The sequence below is a fragment of the Odocoileus virginianus genome, chromosome 19 (assembly GCF_023699985.2).
Source record: "Odocoileus virginianus isolate 20LAN1187 ecotype Illinois chromosome 19, Ovbor_1.2, whole genome shotgun sequence".
In the NCBI taxonomy this organism is placed as follows: domain Eukaryota; kingdom Metazoa; phylum Chordata; class Mammalia; order Artiodactyla; family Cervidae; genus Odocoileus; species Odocoileus virginianus.
In genome coordinates, this window is record NC_069692.1 from 14780367 (window position 1) to 14794571 (window position 14205).

The window sequence follows — 14205 nt, forward strand, 5'->3', positions numbered from 1 at the left end:
GCTGGGAAAGACTGAAGGCAAGAGGAGAAGGGGATGACAGAGGATGAGATGGTTGGATGGCATCACCGACTCAATGGACATGAGTTTGAGTAAACCCCAGAAGTTGGTGATGGACAGGGAAGCCTGGCGTGCTGCAGTCCATGGGGTCACAGAGTCAGACATGACTGAGTGACTGAACTGAACTGAGTCCATTCTTTACCCTAGCCAAGCAAACATCACTATCTCAGTTCTCTGATTACTCCCCTTAAGCCAAGAAAATGTTGCCCAGTTCCTTAGCATGACTGGCCACACCCTCCCTGATCTACACTCTGCTTACTCCCCAGCCTTAGGTCTTGCCACTCCTCCGCTGACCTCAGGTAGGTACGTGAAAGGAACTGCTCCCCATCCAGGGCTTATAACTCCCAACACACTCCCTTCACCTTCACACTCAGGCCACCGGCTGGAGTGTCTCCTTCCAAAGTTTCTCTTGACTAGGTCAACCTCTGCTCAACACTGAGCTTCAGCTCAGGAGACCCTTCAGGAGGCATTCTGGCTTCCCTTGACTGTACCCCAAATACACGGTGGTGGTGGTTTAGTTGCTAAATTGTGTTCAATTCCTGCGACTCCATGGACTGTAGCCTGCCAGGCTCCTCTGTCCATGGGATTTTGCAGGCAAAAAAAACAGCCTTTAACATGAATTTCATTACATGAATGAATTGAGCAAGGAGTCAAATGAAGTCTAAGGAGGCTGACTAGACTGGCCAAAGTCACACAGGTTAGGCGTGATACCATGAGGAGAAGACCCAGGTTTTTAGCTACATGTTGCAGTGTCCCCTTCTCTCCATCATACTGGGATTTGCCTTATTAATCTCATTGCATTTGCTCTCTTCATTAACTCTTCAAAACATTCTCTTCATGTGGTTGCAAATGTTGTGCATTTAGACTGAGGGTTATAGTTTTTGCACTCAAAGCCGACCAATGTCGCCTCTTCCCAAAAGGCCTTCCTGGGCTCCCCTAAAAAGTAGTAGCCACAGCTCCTGGGATGCTCTCGAGCACTCCTGTAGCATCTTTTATACTGTCCTACCTCCTTGTGATCCTGTGAATTTTTCTGAAACTAGGACCATGCTGGATTCATTTGATATCTGTGATAGCCAAGACTGATCTTGGGACACAGTACTTAATATTGGTTGAATGTAATGGCTTCCCTGGTGGCTCAGATGGTAAAGAATCTGCCTGGAATGTGGGAGACCCGGGTTCGATCCCTGGGTTGGGAAGGTCCCCTGGAGAAGGGAATGGCAACCTACACCTTGCCTGGAGAATCCCATGGACACAGGAGCCTGGAGGGCTACAGTCCATGGGGTTGCAAAGAGCGGGGCACGACTGAGTGACTAACACACACACACACACACACACACACACACACACACACAGAAAATGGCTCTTCAGAGCTGAACAGTGTCCAAATAAGAGTAACTAAAGTGACGCCAAGGAAAAAAATGATGCAAGAGGACGGACTAAAATGATGATTGCTCTGCCATCTAGAGATCTGAAGTTTGAAAAAAGGCACAGTTGGCTCTGCTAAGATGAAGAATCAAGAAGGCAATTGAGATGATGGTGTCACTGCTGGAACAGACTGCCTCTCCTAGAGAGAACCTCAGTCCCTCAGTGACCTTCCTGCTGCTTTTTATTCAGGATGGAGAACTGGAGTCAGAAAAGAAGAAGCTCACTTTCAGACAGCTGGACAGGTAAGTAGGAAAGCTGAGTCACAGAGTGCTTTCTGCACCTGCTGGGAAGCCTACATACAGTCAACGCTAGAAGAACTGGTTTCATAGGTGTCACAGGTTCCTGACATGGCAGTCAGCTGATGCGATGGAAATGGAACTGAGCTGGGGGTAGAAATCCAGGTGTTGATCCAAGACTTGGCCATGGCCTTGGGCAAAGCTCTGGGCCTCATTTTCCTGCTCTGTGAGATGAGAGGTTTGAACTACATGGTTTCCTATAGTAGCCTCTCATGCAGAAATTCTTCAATATAGGGAGTAAGCACTTGGATTTACTAATGCAGCTATACAACCAAGGGTAAGAAGACTGTAAATCTGGGTAATGACTGCAAATGCAGACATCTAACCTCATCCTTTTCACTTCTGTAACTTGAATATGTTGAAGCGCATATTCATAATGATATTCCCTCATCCACATACAGTAAGCACAGCCAAAAGTTTTATGAATAAAAAATTAGAGATACAGTAAGGCTATAAAGCAGCAGTTTGCAAATATCAAAATCAGTGTGGCAACTTTCGAAAAACAAGCTCTGATGCCTTGCACCAGACCTACCAAATCAGAATCTTTAAGGTGGAACCCTGGGTATGTTTTTTTACAAGGCTCTCATGTGCCTTTGGTGATCAACTAATTTGGGGCTCATTTACAAAGGAAAAATAGTGTTTTTCAAAGGGTAGCCTGTAGATCATTTTCATGTAAATTATCTAAGATGCTTGGCAAAAATATCTGGGAAGATGGCCCCAAATCTGCATTTTAACAATTCTTTCAGTGATTTTACAAATAGCTTATATATGCTGACAAATGAAATAATCATACAGGCAAGACCTCAAAGTCTACTGAACAATATAGTGAAGACAGGAAGTTCTGACTGCAATAGAGGTCTATTCATCATTATTATTTCTATCGTATTTCATCATCTTGTTTACTCCCATAACAAAACTGTGATACAAGCACTTTTACCCTCATTTTACTGACAAACTGAAGCAGCAGAGAGTTCAGGTAATTTCTCCAAAACCATGAAATTCATAAATGGATACAGGAGAACTGAAAAATAATGCCACACAGCTAAAGAACAGCCTATACTGCTATAGAACGTGGAATTAAAGAGTTCAGTATAACCTTTTAATTAAACCATCTGCTGAGATCTTATCTGAGGATAAGATAAGATTGCTGGTTAGCAATATGCCTCAGTTCCTGGCGGCTGGCTTTATTACTGACATCACAAATGTTTACGTCATTAAAAATAATCACAGATTAGCCAAGATGTAAGGACTAGTAACTAATAAACAACAATATTTAAGGGATGCCCTAGGATCCTAAAATGATCCAAGGTAGTCATCACTTCCAGTCAACAACCTTTGAAACAAGTATTAGCTGATAAGAAGCCCAGAAGTATGCTATGCAGGGTCTTGCCCACTTGGTGAGGAGCCCAACCACCTCCAGACCTTAATTATCTGACTCTGCTTCATTAATCTATCTTTATACCATGGACCCTAGACTGTATGCCTTTCAACATGCTAAAATAGGACAACATGAGACTCGAAATATCTTTCAGGGAATACAATATAAAATGCTATTACTACAAACACATTTTTTTAGGACAAAACTCTCTGCCCCCCTTGATTCATCTCAATTTGTTTAATAAAATATGTTTGTGAAGAGATATGCTTGTCTTGATCTCTTGCTACACTGAAGTAAAAAGGATCTCCCAGATGCCCCATTCCTGCGTTGACCAGTACTTGGTATCACACAATAGGAGGTATTTCATAAATATGATGAAACCAAATGGATCATAGCTATCATGAAATCTAACTTTGATTTTTTTTAAAACAACTCACTAAAATCATTAATGGAAAAGACAAAGTTGTCCAAAACCGTACAGTTTTTAACAGAATTCAAATTCTTCCCCTTTCCTCTGTTCATATCCTACTCTTTCCCTCTTCCTTTCACATTGATGTTACAGCCTTTCTAAAATATGTGAACACACAGATATTTTCACAAAGGGGAAAAGTAAGAAAAATGACATTAAGAAAGAGAAATGTCAAAAAAAATAACTAAACATTCAGTAGTTGTTGATAGATTTGTTGAAGGTTTTTTGACTGAGGATTTGTTTTCCTTGTTTTGTTTTCTGAAAGGTGACTTTTGTGTGTCCTTTGCTCCCATTCAAATTTTGCATGCCAACTCAGATTGTATCACTATATCTTGTCAAATGTTTTACTGAAGGAGCCATTTCTTCCACAAAATCAGTATCTAATTTCCTAAATAAAGAAGAAGAAAATACTTACAAATCTCTGATTAAAATATGCTGCTATTTCTAAGACAGGTTTAGGAAGAAACTCTGACAAACCCTTTTTCCTGTAAATTAAAAAAAAAAAAAGACTATGAAAAACCAGATAAGGTGAAAATCCATTTTGATCATCAAATTTCAATCATTTTGTATTTTTCTAACTTAAAACTGGTAAACACCATGACTTGTTTGACTTTCTTGAGAAAAGCAGAATCTCCAATTCTACAACAAAATTTTCTATTAAAAGTCAAAAGGGTTCATGTCACCAAGGGTTAGTACCTAGAATTGCCAGCTACAAACTGCAATTATACTACAACAGTGCAATTAGGGATTAATGTCAAGTTGAGAAAGTCATCACGTAGGTTCCCTCCTCTCTGCTCTAGAACACTCTAGTCTTTCTCTACTGTTGAACCTATCACCTATATTGTTAATTTCTGATTAGTGCCTGCCTTCTCACCCCTCACCTCACACAAGTTTCTTAAAGCCTTTTGAGGGCACAGACTATGATTCATTCACCTTGCACATGGTAGGAGGGATGCAATAAATATCAGTTGAATGTCAAGGTTTGTGAGGTGCTTTTCAGACTCAGAGCTGCTTGAACGCATATTTATCACTGCGTAAGAATTTTAAAACCCAGAGCAGACATCTTTCAACTGTGTTCCTCTACTCAGCTTCCTATATGGTTTTCTCTGTTCCTCTCACTGTGTATCTGAAACTGTTTTCCTTCAAATGAGTCCCATTTGTTCAGATGAGATAAAGGGAACCGAGAAGAGGAAGAGAAAAATAAACGAACAGATGATCATATGAGAAGTAGTAACAAAGTAAAAGTTTTACAAGCTTCAAAATTTATGTAATATAATGCAAATATGCACCCCAAGAGAGCAAGATCAAGAAAAATACTTTTGTAGTCCTAATTTTTCAAACATTTGTTTATGGCTGTCAGCAAAGATCTAGTAGAAACTGCAAATAGGAAACCAGTTTAAAATCAGTTCGGTAAAACTTAACACTGTTATTCACATCTTTAAAATGTCTATTTAATAAATCTCTATAACTTTACACCTTGTCCAGGATTAAATTCTGTTTCCATTTTATGAATTTCCACCTATCTCTTTCTATTTTACTAGAATCAAAAGAAAGAAAAAAAGTTATTTTTCCCTTTTCATTTCTTTGCAGCTTATGCTATATTCAAATATATTCATGCAACGGACTTTTAAAATAATATCCATATGAATTTTTGATTCTTCACAGACATCAAAATTCAGATTTATGGGTGATATGCTAAACACAAATACACTAAAGATTAAGAGACTGAGAGACTCTTTACTTATCCTTTAAACTATCAATTATCAAAAACTACCAACAACAACAACAAAAAAAACTACCAACAAAAGAAAAGTAATTTCTGAAAAGGCTTTAAGAACAGTGGCATCCCTTTAACATCATCAACAAATTGTTTTGAGCACACATCTCCTATTTACAAAAATTCATGTTTATAAATTATAAGTACCACTCTTCTAATGAAAAACATAGTTTGTTATATTATCATTGACATGTATGTTAAATACATTAGCAGAAATTTAAATCAAATAAGAATACTGTAAATATAACTAAGTGTTCTACTATGTTCTTCCTGAACTTCCAGGTTGGATGCAGAATTTAGAAGATCTTGCTACTATACAAGATCTAATTTTTCCTCCATTATCTCCTGTAACTGCAGTTAAATCTAGGGAAAACCTGGTGATATACATATAACAACTAAGAGATTCCCAAGGGAAAAAGGCCAGTGGTTTCAGCAAAAGTTATTAGGGGCTTTGCAAGAGGACCAGATCAAGATGTGGGTGGATCAGCAGAAATTCATCATATTAGCATACATGCACAGGGTTGTGAATTAGCATAGATCTTGCAAATCAGCTACTTTTAGTTATTTTCAAACTATTTTAAAATATTTTTTTCCGAAATGAACTCTTCAGCAGGTGGCCAATATGTAAGACAGATACAAACAGAGCGGCTCTGGCTAAAACAGCTTCAGTCTCTACCCACTCTGTCTTCTTTCACCTCAACTCTCCCTCCACAAGTGTAGTTTGAAAATTACTTGACAACACTGCCACTTTAGAGATAAGGCTACCATGCTGAAGAGGGAACAAGCGTAGCTGTTCTAAGACAATGAAATAGATAAAGCAGCTGAATGATCGGTCCTGGACACTGGACTGTCTTCCTTGTAGATGCCCCTGCCTTATTTTCACAGACTGGCTTCCCTGCACATCCCCATCAGATCTCATTTGCAAACATACATTTTTAAAGTATGATCTGGTAAGATTTAAGGTACTTTTAGCTTCTGTGGTTTGATAAAATAATGAATTTTTTTTTTCTTTTAAATCTATACTGTCTAACTTGGAAGTTATCATGACTCGAGCAGTCAGGCAAGTCAATATGCAAAACTCTGCATAAAAACAGAAGGGTCCTGTTCACTGCAGATAGATCTAACACTGCACTTATACACAGTTTGGCCTCATGGACCTCACCCTAGCCCTGGACCTGATCTGACAATTTCTCTCCAAAAATGAAGTACAAACAGAAAGATGATGACTGGTTGGTTATGTTAAATAAATGTCTGCCTCTATCATACCTAGGATTGTAGGACTGAAGATGAAGTTGTTTGAAAACAAATAAGCAACTAGAGAACTACGTGAGGTAATTCTTAGTCAATGGTTGAACTGAGCTGTTTTACAATTTCAATGAGCTACTAAATCTAGTTATAGCTGTTTCAAGGGGCATTAGTTTCTACTTTTGTTTCTAAAGGCAAATCATAGTTCTAAAATGTATAAAGACCTGAACATTCAAAATGGCAGATGAGGGGATGGAAGAGAGGAAATATATGTATACACATAGCAAATTCACATTATTGTACAGCAGAAACTAACACATTATAAAGCAATTATACTTGAATTAAAATAATTTTCTTAAATGCAAAAAAAAAAAAATTAACTTCATCTGCTTCCTAAAAAAAGCTGACCACTTCAACTACAAGACCCATTTCTGAAAGGCTGTTTTCTGATGATGCATTTAATCTCTCAAGCATTATAAAGATGAAAACAAACATCAAAAGATGAATCAATGTGACATGAGAGAGCACGGACATTCACAATGATGTTTTCTATCCACAGAACTCAAATGAACTAGCTTAGAAAAACAAATGACTCTATGTGCCTGACACAGAGCAGGCACTCAACACATGTTTACTGGATAAACAAAGAATTAATGAATGAAAGTTGAAAACAGATCAGAAGCAGGTAGAATAGGACCAGATTATCAAGAGTTTTGAAACAGAATTTATGCAGTGGGTTACTAAGCCGAGGTTTAACAACAACAACAAAAAATGGCTCTTGAATAGAAAAATGAGTGAATTGATAGTAAACAAACAGTAAATCCAGCTCTAAGACTCTAGAAGTAATCTTGGCATTGGCAATAAAGGCCCACCAAAGGGGGAGACAATAAAACTGGATTAAGGAAGGTGTAGCAGAGACTTCTGGTTGGGCTCCCAATAGCTCTTCTGCTCTTCTTCTCTAAAAAATAGAAAGTTCAGCTGGGTACATAGCTAAGGACCCCATTACCAAGCCTCATGTGCTGCTAGATGCAACCACATAACTGGATTTTGTCACTGAAACATGAGCTATGAGCATAAGTGATGTATGCATTTCTAGGTTATACCCTAAAAGAGAGGAGAGTGTGGCCCTTCCCTTCTCTTTTTCCTTTTCTGAAAACTTGATAGTATCTGTATGGTGAGCTATCATTCACCACGTGGACAAGGACACTACCCTGGGGATGACAAAGCAACAGATGTAAGTAGCCCGTATCCCTAACATGTCAAGCTGTTACACCATGTCTGTACCATCTACCTGGGCTGTCATAAGACAGAATTAAACCTACACTATGTTTAAAGAAAGTGAAGTTGCTCAGTCATGTCCAACTCTTTGTGATAGCAGGCTCCTCCATGTGATTTTCCAGGTGAGAGTACTGGAGTGGATTGCCATTTCCTTCTCCAGGGGATCTTCCCAACCCATGGATAGAACCCAGGTCTCCCGCGTTGTAGGCAGACACTTTACCATCTGAGCCACACTATGTTTAATCCACTGTTATTTCAGGACTTTACTATAACTGTCAAACCAATATTTTAACTAATTCAGATGAATAAAAAACGTTTTGAAGTGGAAAAACCCACAGAATGTGGTGACAGGCCAAAGTGAATGAAGGAGGGCAATGAATTAAACAATTGCAAGGTTTTATGTTTAGGGAACTGGATCACAGAATCACTAACAAAATAAAAGATGAGGAGAAGAGCTAGTAAGTTTAGATGCTGGCAATATTGCCAAAGGGAAGGCAGAGTAAGTAACTTGGAACTACGGGCCTGGCACTCAGGCAAAAGGAGAAAATTAAAAACAGAAATTTTAGCAATTTTATATCATATGTAGAGTTGAAAAGATGAGAACTAAGAGAATCTCAGGCTAAAAGAGATCAGTGTGTGTGTCAATGAATAATAGTGTGTTCTCACAAGAGGCAGGAGGAAGAAGCAGTAAGCGGCAATTAATGAGAGAAGGGTAATTACTGGTTAAACTACGGGAGTTGGCAATGGACAGGGAGACCTGGCGTGCTGCGATTCATGGGGTCGCAAAGAGTCAGACACGACTGAGTGACTGAATTGAACTGAATGATTGAAAATATGAAATAATAGAATTAACCTTTAATCCAAGATGGCAAGCAAATTTAAAAGGTATCTGATGTGGTCTAAACTTCTTAAATCAGTTTAAAGTTACGTAAAATGAGAAAAGCATCAATCAGAGTTCTGAACAAGTCAGGTGTCAATCATGCTTTAGTTCCAACTCAAACTTCTAGTTACAAGGCAGCAAAGAACAAACAACAGACACTTAAATCATTCTCTCCTTTCTGCATTCTCACAAGAGAGGAAGCAACGGAGTAAAAGGAATGAAGGGAAATGGAAGGAGAAGTGTTTTGCTACTGCCCTCAATCTTTCTAGGAGGCTGATGTTTTTAAGCGTAGAAATGATAATATGAAACAGAAGCCTTCTCCTCAACTTTTATTAACTTACATTCAAAGATACAGTGGATCTAAATTTCACATTTAAACCTTAAAGTTAAATAAGATTGGCAACATGCAAGTCAACTGCTACTTACAAGAAGCAGGAGTTTGGAAATGCAATCTGCATCACTTTCTAGATGCATTTCAGTTACTGAAAGGTCACCAGTTTTCCAAAATATTCAGGCAGTGTTGTCACACCATGCCCTCTAAACAGTCTTTCTTCCCCACCTGGCCTCGGTCATCCAACCGAACTGTATTTTTTTAGGGAGGAGTCAAATCAATGATTTCTAGTGTTAATTCTACCATCTAGTTCAGATTGATGAAGTTCCTTATAGTAGTTTTTTTCGTAAGATTATTTTCTCTCTACGTTTAGCCAGCAGAATGTACATTTCAGCTACCCAAAAGTCATCAGGGAAAACTCCAAGATTCTTTACCACCACATTTTCATTGCAACCAATCATATTAATTCACTTTATATGAGAAACTTATATTCCCCTCCTCTCCTTTGAAGAGATAGATGTCTGTTAGTAATCTTTCCTTCTTCACATAGAGATTGTATTATCCATGATCTTCACAATGTTTTAGGCATAGTTTTAGTCCTTGTTATTTCCAGCCTTATATTTGAGCTTCATAATCAGTCTTCTTTTTAAGTTCTTAACACTGGCTCGAATTTTAGGATTCCACCACCCACCCCCCTTTTTTTGTATGGCATGACCAGACACTACTATTCATTCCTCCAAGTAAATCAGGATGGAAGAATCTGCCCACCCTTATAAGGTGACCTTTCCCTTATAAATGGCTGCAAAATATCGAAAAAAAGGTTGCCACACACCATTAAATTAATTTAAATGGCTTTTTTATTATTTTGAGTTGGTGTCAGGGAAGAGTGTTTGTGTCAGGGGTGGGGGCGGCAGAGAGGATTGCATTTCATGTTACTCAGCATTCAACATGAACAACTGTCAAGCTTCACTCACATCTGTTCTGCCTAACACGTCACATGTGGCTCATGTGGTTCTAATATTCCTGGCACTTAACACATCTGAAAGCCACTCTGATCATTCAGGAAAGCCCCTTTTCTCCACTGTCTCACCATGTGCCATACAAAAACCAACCATAAAAGCACCAGACAGAAATTCATTATAAACTACCCACTGCTTCACAACGCTTCTTTGTAAAGCTTAAAGAAAGGAAGTACCTATTAAATTTTTCTAATATTAAACTTCTTAGTCTATATTACTTTCTTGCCTATATTATAATCTTCAAACAGCAGCATATCAGCTCATAAGCCTGACAAGGGTTCCATATGACTTACAGTATTTTAATAGGTTTACCTGGGGCTAATGAGAAAACTGTTGGGCATCACAGTTAATAAATAATTTTTATCTTAATAATAAAAGTTAAAATTTTAAGGACTAAACACAATGCTGTGATATTCACACCGGCAGATTTAGATCTGGTATCCAAATATTTATGATCACAGAAGAAAGCCAGTGAAAACTCTTATATATGAAAGTGAATATATGAACTCATTGGGAGGGAAGAGAGCAAACAATTGCTGAGTATCCATGATTTTCCAGTTACGTCTTAAATATTCTCTCGATGAATCCTTATAAAAGTCCCCAGAAGTAAACACTGACACCATTGGATTCCTGAGGGATCCTGAGGTTATAATAGAGCCAGTGCCAAGCAGTGTTAAGATTTGAACCCACAAAGTCAGACTGACTCAATAATGACAGTGATGCTTGACTAAGTTAACCTACAGGAGGAGCAAAGAGTAAATGCGTAGGAAAGAGATCATTATGGATATGCAAATCTATTTTTTTCACAGTGGTTTTTATGAGTCATCCTACTAGCATTATATTTTAACACCAGATGCTCCATCCCCACCTTGATACAATCAGTAACTTGTTCAAAGGAACCTGATCCGCTTTTACAAAAAGCACAGCAATGTCCTTGAAGGCAGTTCAGGACTAGTATTCAAGGTTATGTCATCTTGCAAATCTATCACAAAGTGACAGACTCCTAGACCAACAGAAGGGAAAGATGGAGGAGTGGTACAACAAAACCAAGATAGAGCCCCAACTTTAGAAAGCTGTTTTTCAAATAGATTTGGTGCCCTTTGGGGGTGAGGCAAGATGCTCTTAGGAAATGGACACAATGATCTCTTGCAACATAGTAAGCCCTCTGGACTTTAGTTGCCATATCTGCACAGATAATTCTGTGGGAGCTTTATGGGTTTTGAAATGTTAACCTTCAAGTCTGGCAGTGTCAGTGGTGAGAACACCAAGCAAAGAAATTCAGATGAGCATAAAAGTGTGGTCACAGCAGGCTAAGACTGGGAGAGATTCTAATACTAACAACAGTATAAGGCTAAGCACATGAGCTTTGGAGCCAGGCTGGCTCTGAAACATAACCATAACTGGGCCACTTTAGTAACTGGGCCACTCTTCTTAGGTATAATGTGAAAATTCTTTCTGGGGCTATTAGTAGTTTTCCTCCATTCTGCCATAGAGGAAGATAATAAAGCTGTTAATAAAGCTAATGGATGCGATGGAATTCCAGTAGAACTATTCAAAACCCTAAAGGATGATGCCATCAAGGTGTTGCATTAAATATGTCAGCAAATCTGCAAGATCCAGTAGTGGCCACAGGACTGGAAAAGGTCAATCCTCATCCCAATTCCCAAGAAGAGTAGTATGAAAGAATGTGCTAACTATCAGACAACTGGACTCATCTCCCACGCTAGTAAGGTCAAACCTAAAATCTTGCATGCTAGGCTTCAGCATTATGTGAACCAAGGACTTCCAGATGTCCAAGATGGATTGAAAAAAGAAAGAGGAACCAGAGATCAAATTGCCTACATTTACTGGATCATAGGGAAAGCTAGGGAATTCCAAAAAATCATCTACCTCTGTTTCACTGACTACACCAAAGCCTTTGATGTGTGGATCATAATAAATACTGAGGAAAGCTCTTAAAGAGATGGGGATACCACATCACCTTATTTGTCTCCTGAGAAACCTGTATGCAGGTCAAGAAGCAACAGTCAGAACACTGTATGGAACAACCAACTGGTTCAAGATTGAGAAAGGAGAACAACAAGACTGTCTGCTGTCACCATGTTTATTTAACCTATACACTGAGCACATCATGAGAAATGCCAGGCTGGATGAGTTCCAGGCTGGATGAGTTACAAGCTGGTATCAAGATAGGCGGGAGAAACATCAACAGCCTCAGACATGTGGATGATACCACTCTAATGGCAGAAAATGAACAGGAGCTAAACAGCCTCTTGATGAGGGTGAAGGAGAGTGAAAGAGCTAACTTAAAACTAAATGTTAAAAAAACTAAGATCATGGCATCCAGCGCCATTACTTCATGGCAAATAGAAGGGAAAAAAGTGGAAGTAGTGACAGATTTCCTCTTCCTGGGCTCTAAAATCGCTGCAGTGGATGACTGCAGTTATGAATCAGAAGATGTTTCCTTCTTGCCAGGAAAGCTATGACAAACCTAGACAGTGTATTGAAAAGCAGAAACATTACTCTGCTGACAAAGGTCCATATAGTCAAGGCTAGAGTCTTCCCAGTGGTCCTGTATGGATGTGAGAGCTGGACCATAAAGAAGGCTGAGCTGAAGAATTGATATTTTTGAACTGTGGTGTTGGAGAAGACTCTTGAGAGTCCCTTGGACAGCAAGGAGATCAAAACCAGTCAATCTAAAGTGAAATCAACCCTGAATATTCATTAAAAGGACTGATGCTGAAACTGAAACTCCAGTATTTTGGTCATCTGAAGCAAATAGCTGACTCACTGGAAAAGTCCATGATGCTGGGAAAGACTGAGGACAGAAGCAGAAGAGAGAGTCAGAGGATGAGACGGGTGGATGGCATCCCTGATTCAAGGGACATGAACTTCAGCAAACTTTGGGAGATGGTGAGAGGCAGAGAGGCCTGGCGTGCTGCCGTCTGTGAGGTCAGTCTGGGAGACTGACAACATATGACAACAGCAACAAATGTAAAAACAGAACTTTTGCTCACAGAGTGTTCTGAAGATTAAGTGAGATGTTGTCTTATTATAAATACCTTAATAAACAGTAGTCATCATTATTAGGATGTTCTCTGCAGCCAAGGAGAATGTGCACTTCAGAAGGTTAGCAAGCGCTACAAGACCACAAATCATTACTTTATTGGGGCAAAGGAGTATAAACTTAGCTTCATCTGAAACCCAACTGTCAATTACCAACACAGAACCAAAAAAGAGCTGTGAAAATTTCAAACACGCGTGGGTATTTTTTTCATTAATAAAATTAATTTATAGCCAACTTTTTTATCCCTTCCTCCTGACCTCCATTTCCTTTCAAAACTAACTCTGTATGATTTCCTGTGCGGTTTTGATCCCATTATTTCCTGGGTCAGAGGTTTCCCTCTTTAATCTACTTTGTCCTAATATTCTCAGTCATGGCTATTTCTTCTTCCTACCGTCTAGGAAAAACACAGGTAGAAGAAAATGTATTAGAGAAATCTTATTCTGAGGCATATATCTTTGTTAACTATTTAATAAGCTTCAGATTTAGGTGCTTCTACCTAAATAAAACACTGATTGTTAGTTTTAGATTTTAGAATAGCATGAAGAAAAAATCTGAAGTGGCATTTTGAGATAAATTCATTTTTAACAGGTCTTTGCAAGAGTTATTCTTGGAAACTATCTCTAAGAATTAACTCCGAAAAGCAAACCAACCAAGACTTCAAACTCAGTTCATCAATAAAGAGGCTTAGGCTGAAATGCTCATTTCTGGTTTTCCCATTTACCTTTACTAAGAGAGGCAGCCTAGCCTTGTTTCTCTCTGTCGTTGTTGTTATCACCATTTTGAGGATTCTTTTTTAAATCCAGGTATATAGGTCAACTAAAAAAACCCATCACTTTTCTAATTCATAATCTGTCTAGAAATGGAGAGCCATTTAGAGCAGGCCACTGCATTAAACTGTACAGACTGCACTTCATGACTGGAGCCCAACACTCACCGCTGAATTTTAAAACGTTAACATCATTAAAGTACAAAAGTAGAATAAA

At 38.7% G+C, this 14205-nt stretch overlaps 1 protein-coding gene across 5 annotated transcripts in view; it reads right to left on the minus strand.

The window, feature by feature from the left end:
* Window positions 1–14205, minus strand: part of PKIB (cAMP-dependent protein kinase inhibitor beta) — a 109549-nt gene that overhangs the window by 37080 nt on the left and 58264 nt on the right. For 3 of the 5 annotated variants that reach the window (XM_070449888.1, XM_070449886.1, XM_070449885.1), the window contains one exon: window positions 4041–4110. The exons of the other annotated variants lie outside the window; for them this stretch is intronic. The gene's annotated coding sequence lies outside the window, so the exon portion shown is untranslated. The remainder of the gene's footprint in view (window positions 1–4040; window positions 4111–14205) is intronic. 5 annotated transcript variants of the gene reach the window in all.